The sequence below is a fragment of the Thunnus maccoyii genome, chromosome 8 (genome assembly GCF_910596095.1).
Source record: "Thunnus maccoyii chromosome 8, fThuMac1.1, whole genome shotgun sequence".
In the NCBI taxonomy this organism is placed as follows: Eukaryota; Metazoa; Chordata; class Actinopteri; order Scombriformes; family Scombridae; genus Thunnus; species Thunnus maccoyii.
In genome coordinates, this window is record NC_056540.1 from 31,723,862 (window position 1) to 31,731,117 (window position 7,256).

The 7,256-nt window shown below is 39.7% G+C and overlaps 1 long non-coding RNA gene across 1 annotated transcript; it reads right to left on the minus strand.

The window, feature by feature from the left end:
• Nucleotides 1–914: 914 nt before the first annotated feature.
• LOC121902472 lies at nucleotides 915–4,077 on the minus strand. The gene is made up of 3 exons (XR_006097565.1): nucleotides 3,952–4,077; nucleotides 1,629–2,326; nucleotides 915–1,112 (listed from the first exon to the last, which is right to left on the minus strand). It is a non-coding gene; the product is annotated as an uncharacterized LOC121902472 (long non-coding RNA).
• Nucleotides 4,078–7,256: the final 3,179 nt, after the last annotated feature.

The following is a 7,256-nucleotide window of genomic DNA, read 5'->3' on the forward strand; positions in this document are numbered from 1 at the left end:
AATATTTGTTTCATACAAATAGTTTAAGAATTATTTATTTTCGGGAAGAAAAAAAAAACATATTAAATACTGGCGCACGGGTCGGTTACATCACTATCTCAGTGTCTCTCCTCTGCTCCGCTGTGACGTCTATCAGCAGGTCTCAACGAGGGGAGTCACATCCACCTGCTACATGATGCACATTTCCTAATTTGGACATCACTCCCGGAGTTGAAGGGTGTTCCCCAGAGATAAAGCTGAGCTACTGACACAAATGAAGTGCTCCAATTTTCTAAAATTAAAAGTGTAATGAAAACAAAAACAGAAACAGGTTTTTTTTAAACTTGTTTCCACTTTTATTTGAATACAAATACAAATAATTTTGCTGCCTCAACAAATACAGACACAAATACAAATACTGGGCCCTCTGCACATCCCTAGTATAAAGCCCTCTTAATGGACGGATTCACACTTTTCAAAGTATGTCTTAAAACAATACTCAGGAGCCAAAATGAACATTGAAACGTGTTTTTCTTGCTGTAATCATTCCTCCTGTTCATACTGACCATTAGAAGATCTCTTCATAATGCACTTACAATGCAAGTGATGGAGGACAAAATCCACAGTCCTCCTTCTGTGCAAAAATGTATTTAAAAGTTTATCTGAAGCTAATATGAAGCTTCAGTGTCCAAATGAGTCAAATCAAGTAGATATCTTTCAATGTTACAGTCTTTTTAGTGCCAAAGTTCCTCTTTTTGTTACTATACTTCCACCTGCAGCTCAACAGGGAAACACTGTCCGAGGAAACACAAAGAGGGAATCTGATACTAAAAAGACTGTAAATGTGACAGATATCCACTTGATATGACTAACTCAGACTGCGGAAGCCTCATATAAGCTCCACATCTACTTTTAAATGTATTTTCATATAAAATGACTGGGTGGACACACAATCTATCCTTTAATACACGGTGGGTTGATCACAACCCACCCTCAGGATGACATGGTGTGTTATTTTTTGAAATATAAAGTTATATTCAGTGAACATTTCCAATGCATCTCAGCAGCAAATGTTTGTACATGTGTTGAGCTGGATTCTTTGGTCTGAGATGCCTGATGAATACAGAACCTGCCTTTAAATCAAAGCAGGAGATGTTCAGTGGAATAATTCAGCACTTAACAGGATCACAGTTACAGCCATGAATTTACATTGGTCACTTTATTCTAAGAATAAATAAGTGTGATAATGAAGGTCCAGTGGGAATAAGGCTGAAAACACATCTGTGACTCGGTGCAGAAGCAAAACAAATCAGTCATTTATAAATGCGACCTCGCTTTGTACAGTTCAGATTTTATTTAAATTACAATCATATTTAATGTTAATTAACGCTAATGCATAATTTAATGGAACAAACAGCACCGGCAGAGGTTGTAATTAAACACCACAGGCCCCGCACAAGCTTCTGCATGTGTATGTGTGTGTGTCTATATATATATATATATATATATATATATATATATATATAGATGTATGTGTGTGTGTGTGTGTGTATGCATGTGTGTATATATGTGTGTGTGTGTGTGTGTGTGTGTGTAGTTGGCAGGTGAATGCACTTGGTTCAATAAAATCTATTTTTGTGGCTTTGTACCTGCTCTGGTTCCGAGACCCGCTCTGTGATCCTCTGAGGTCAACATCACCCACAGCAGCAGTAATGAGGTCAGAGGTCAAAGGTCGTAGCAGACAATAGATGGAACAAACATTCCTGTGACCCCCCCGGGTTGAGGATGAAAGCTGAGACTGAGCCAAACAATCTGCTGAGGTCAGAGAGTTGGCCGAGTCCGAGCGCTGCTTTTCATTGGCCGACAGTCGTGTCAATCGGAACATCATGGGGCGAAGGTGTTAAAGGGAAATTTCCACATTATTATTAAGGTTGTTTCCCCTAGAGGTACTCAGGAGGCACGTGTGCATTAGATGTACATTTTCTACTAAAAATAACACATTTACAGGCAACAGCGAATGAACGGGAGATGCAGATGGAACCAAGAGCTTAGTTCAGATTTCCAGAAGAAGTCACAACACAAGTCATCCTTTGGCAGAATGACAAAAAGCTTAGGACCCTCCTCGAGCTGACAGCACCCTGAGAGGAGAGGATGGTGTAAGACGCAAGCTGGGGAAACAGTCTGTCATATTATGGAGCCAACAGAGGGGATGGAGCCTCCAAGTGGAAGCTGGCTGTGGGGGCTTTTCTCAGCCAATCCCTCTGGAGAGCCATGAGGGTCCTTGTGGTCAGAGACACTGGCAGAGAGTCAGAGGATGCGAGGAGTATGGTGGCTGGAAGTTGGCAGTCTGTGAACAGGAGAAAAAATGCACGATAATGCAACAAAAGGATGACGTAATAGTAGGATAGGATCAGAGACTGTTTATAAAGATGGATGTGACATCGCTCATTGGTTTGCATCGGAGCCATCTTTTCCGTTTGGAACCAGGACCTTCCAAACAGGACAGGAATCATAATCAAGCAAACTTAATAGTCTTAATAATAATAGCAACAATAATCCGTCTCAGTGCGAGTCTCGGAGCCGGGGTGAGCAGCAGGTGAGCCAACTGTCAATCACAGCTGTGAATCGACACCAACATGGCAGACATCAAAGCTACTACTAGTCATCAAATCTTATTAACGGAGCAATAATTTCCAAAACGACCACCAGCACACTTATGAGAGGGCTTGAATTTAGAGATTGAGACCATAATGACTCATTGAGATAAATGATTGACTTAGTATTTCTAGAGAGAAGTTGATGCTTTTTGAACGGTTGGAGCATCTAGTGGCCTCTTTTTGGAAGAGAGTGTTTCAGGTCTGCCACGCCTCTCTCGCTGCATGCTTGGATCACCCGCACCTGAACTTTGTCCGATTGTCAGTGGAGCTGACCACTGAGCTGCTGGTTGTACCAGTGCTGTTGTTGAGTTTTTGCTGTGTTGCTATCAGCACTTTGATACAGCTCTGTGTAACTTGTAGGTGATTTTCAGGGAGCCTTGTAGGGGTTCTCTGCCTTTTTTTATTTTCCTCTCCTTTTTTTTTTCTCCTGTTTTGTGGCTAGCCAGGGAAGCGTAGCATTGTCTTTATTTTCCATTCTGTAGCCCGAGTGAGACCTTTCTTTTCTAGCTAGTGTGGGATTTTGTTTGTTGTTTTGGCCTTGGAGACGCCTAATTTGCTTCCTTTCTTTTTACTATACCAGTCGGTTTATCTCTGTTAATCATCCTTTTTGTTCACAAATGGTTCCCCTTGTACAAAAGGTTTTCAGTCACCCGGTTATGTTACTCCTTGTGTTCCCCCCCTTGACATTAGAGGTCATAACAGCTGTCGATGATGAGTGACAATTATGTTGGAAGTATTATATTTAAGCAAAAGTAAAAAGGTTACAAGGCGAGCATCCAACACACCTGCAACAGATGCATGCTGGAACCTCCAGCATTCACCTCCGTGTTCAGAAAGTGCTCATTTTCAGCTCAAAATCTTTGAAGACTATTTAAGTGAGAGGTGGACTGGCTGTCTTATCACGGATTAAAGTTGAACCTTGAGCAACCTGTGCAGGACTTTTTGATTAATTGTTTGAGTTTTGTTCTCTTTTTAGTGAACTCTAGTGAGGCCACACTGAGGAAGGTGGTTGTATATATTTAAAAGTAATAATCAGTTGTGCATAGACTACAAAATGTTCTATAGAAAATGAATTTACTGTATTTATTTATAGAAGACAAAATATGTCAATATACATGCTGCTAATAGAAGTCATATCAGAACTAAAAAAATACACTTTTGATAACATTTTTCCAATCAGAGAGAGAGAGACTGGAATAGGAGCAGCCTTTTGTTGTGTATCTGATGATGAAGGACTGAAACAGCATTGAGCAACCTGCTACAAACATCTTCCTATAGAAACCTGCAGAGCTGCAGAGTGTTTACAGACCCTGACCGGTATCGATGAACTTTGCGACGACCTTTTCGTGGCTGAAAGCTGCTCTGTGCTGCAGGGAAATGAAGGCCACCACATCCTCACAGCTCACATATACTCAGGAGGCTGTGCAACCTGGCTGTGTGAATTTAGGTTCCTGTGTCCTCTGTGGAGGAGGGAGGAGGGGGGACGGGGGGGTTCGCAGCTCTGACACTTTGACCGCTCGCTCGCCAGACAGACAACGACACTTTGAGGGAGGAGAGAGAGAAAAAAAAAAGAGCCTATTTCCTCGCAATTCTGAAATGAAACTCAACATCACTTGTGAGGGGCAGGAAAGAGCTACTGATTGCACAGGAAGAGGAAGAGGTCTTTAATTTGGAGGCCTCAGTGGTGTTGAAGCCTTCAGTCTCATGGGGAGTTAATCAGCACTTGTGCTATAGATAGGAAGAGAGAGAGAGATGGAGAGGATGAGGATGAGGAGAGGAGAAAGAAGAGGAGAGGGAGGGCTGTTCTATGCTCGTTATTGTGATGCTTTTTACTGTTGACATGTGGATCCACCAGCTGTTTCCTGTATATTTATCTGCTGTGGTCTAACGGCAGGTGACATGTCATCTGTTATTGCGGCCGGTCGCGTGATTATCCTCATGGTAAAGAGATTTCCAAGCATGTTTTTTTATTGATGATATGTAAACGGTACAGTACAGTACAGCCATTATAGAAGAGTACACCATAAATGATCAAATAACATAATTAAGACAAAGACATTCGCTGAAGCTGCTTCCTGTAGTTCTGCACTCAAACTGTTGGATTTCTCCTCCTCTGAACTCTGAAGAAAAATCAGTTGACTGTTAAAAACTCACCTTTTTAGCCATTTTAAAAAAGATCTAGAATCTGTCTTTTCCTGATTAATTACACTACTGCTCAATCTTCCATTATTATAATTGTTAAGATGATTATGGTGAAAGTGCTTCTGGTCATGATAATGTTGTTACTGTTATATATACATATACTGTATGTATTCAACACTATTGTTTAACTTTTTTTTGTTAGTTTTTAAAAAACTTTATTGTTTTATATCCTTCCTATTTTAATGTCTTAACTGTTGTCTAAATGATCTGCTCCTTTCTTTTAATTTGTGCTGTATATGATTCAAATAACTTTTCTATTACTGGTTTGAAGTGGGTGATTATGTCAATAGCAGATGTCTGAAGCTATTATAAAAGTTTTAACATATAATCCAACCCAGTCGCCAGAATAAAATGTTGGCATTGTACGTTTCTGCAAACCTCGGATACGTTGAATTTCTACGTCTCAATATCTTTAATAGTATCATATCAATATTTCTACAATACGTATCATAGGGAAAGTGACGTAGCTCAGGTTACATCTGTATGAGCTGACCTCCATGTGAGGAGGAGGCGGGTTGGGTGATTGGCTAGAAGGTTAGTCTCATGGCACAAAGTTGCAAAAGCATCAAAGCTGCAGAAAGCACTATTCGAGACCTCTGCTCTCTTCCCGTTTCAACCGACAAAACCGGGTATTTTCATCAAGATTTCAGGACATATGCAGCCATTTTTTCTAGCAACAAAACCACCATCTTTCTCCCTAAACCTAACTAGACCTTAACCACAGTGCTGTCACAACATAAAACATAATTATTCAACTGATAACAGCCATTTAATGTCAAGTTAAATGATATGAAAAGCTTAAAATGCAATCAACATTGAAATGTAGAGATTCATCATACCCGTGGTTTGCAGAAATGTACAATGCCAACGTTTTATTCTGGCGATCGGGCCGCGTAATCACATAATGGAGCCTGATCGGCTTTAATCAATAAAAGAAAACGGTTGAACAGAAGGCTAAAGCTGTAAGTCACATAAGGAGCCAGCTCTTCTTCTTCTTCTTTGTGTTTTTATTGGCTCACAGCCTCACCTGCACGCTGCACACACCTTCACCGCTGGCTGATTTATGACTGTGTGCCATTGTAAAGTAATGTAATCTTTCTTTATGTGTCTGTTGGTCCCCTAATTTTCAAACCTTCAGTTGCTGCCATCCTCGCTTTTAGTCTGCCTGATTCATCAAAAGCCAAAATGATTTAGACTTTAGCACTTTTAATTAAATAAGTATGTCACAAAGTGTTTTATAGAGCAATAAAGGACAAAACCAAAACCATTAAAGATAAAAAGAGAAATGAGGCCCACAAATGTTGGGTTTACGTGTGTGTGGGTGTGAGTATGACTTAAGTCACTTTCAGGGACACAAATCAGACTTAAGACCAGTTGAATGGGGACGGCTGGTGCAACTGGGGACGAAAGCTGTGTCCCCAGTTGGTAAAACGTTGATTTTAGGGTTAGTGGTTGAGGTTAGGGTTGGGGTAAGTCTCCAGGAAATTAATGTAAGTCTGTGTAAATACCCCAAAAGTGATTTATGTAAACCTGTGTGTGTGTGTGTAACACTATAAATAAAACACATCTTCAAACTGCTACCAAGATGGCAAGGTAGGTTTGTCTTTATGTTGGTATTATTTAAGGTATAAAGTTTCCATATTTATAAAACTTTGCTTGTCTCTTAAACTTTCATTTTCTCTGCCATTTCCTGTGCAGGACGTCATCTCACTGGGAATACGTTTATGGGACTAAATGACAGTAAATCGCCTTAAAGTAACATCTCAAAAACATTAAGCTAACACTTGACAATATTATGCCATGACTCAAGGACGTTAAGTCATCGAGTCACAACATGATGACATCATGATTCAACATTTAGGACATGGAGAATATATAAATCAAAAGTGGAATATCTTGCAATAACAGATTTTTTTGGGTATTTGGTGGCAGCGGGAATAAGTAACGAAGACAACACTGACATATCATCACTGTTTTATTTTTAATTTTATTTCATCTTTATTTAATCAGGCGATGTCAATGAGATTAAGATCTCTTTTCCAAGAAAAACCTGAGAACAAGAATCATTCATAAAACAAGAACACAATCAGCAGACAGAAACAACACAACTACACAATAAACAAGAAAAACAAGTTACGCTTACAGTTACAGTTAAGTAAGAATCATAAAAAACCATCAGCTAACAAAGCTTTAAAATCTCCAAGAGGAGCGTAAGACTCAAGTTTGAGGGCAGTTTGCGTTTCATTTCATTTAAAAGGTGCGTATGTTGCACCCATGAATCACACTGGATGAACATATTTTTAAAAAAAGAGGGATGGTTTTATTCTGAAAGAATAAATGAAAACAAACAGTGATTTTTCTGGTCTTCAGTAGCTTTACTCTTTACTAGCTCTAACTGCCAACTCATCTGGCTTAGAA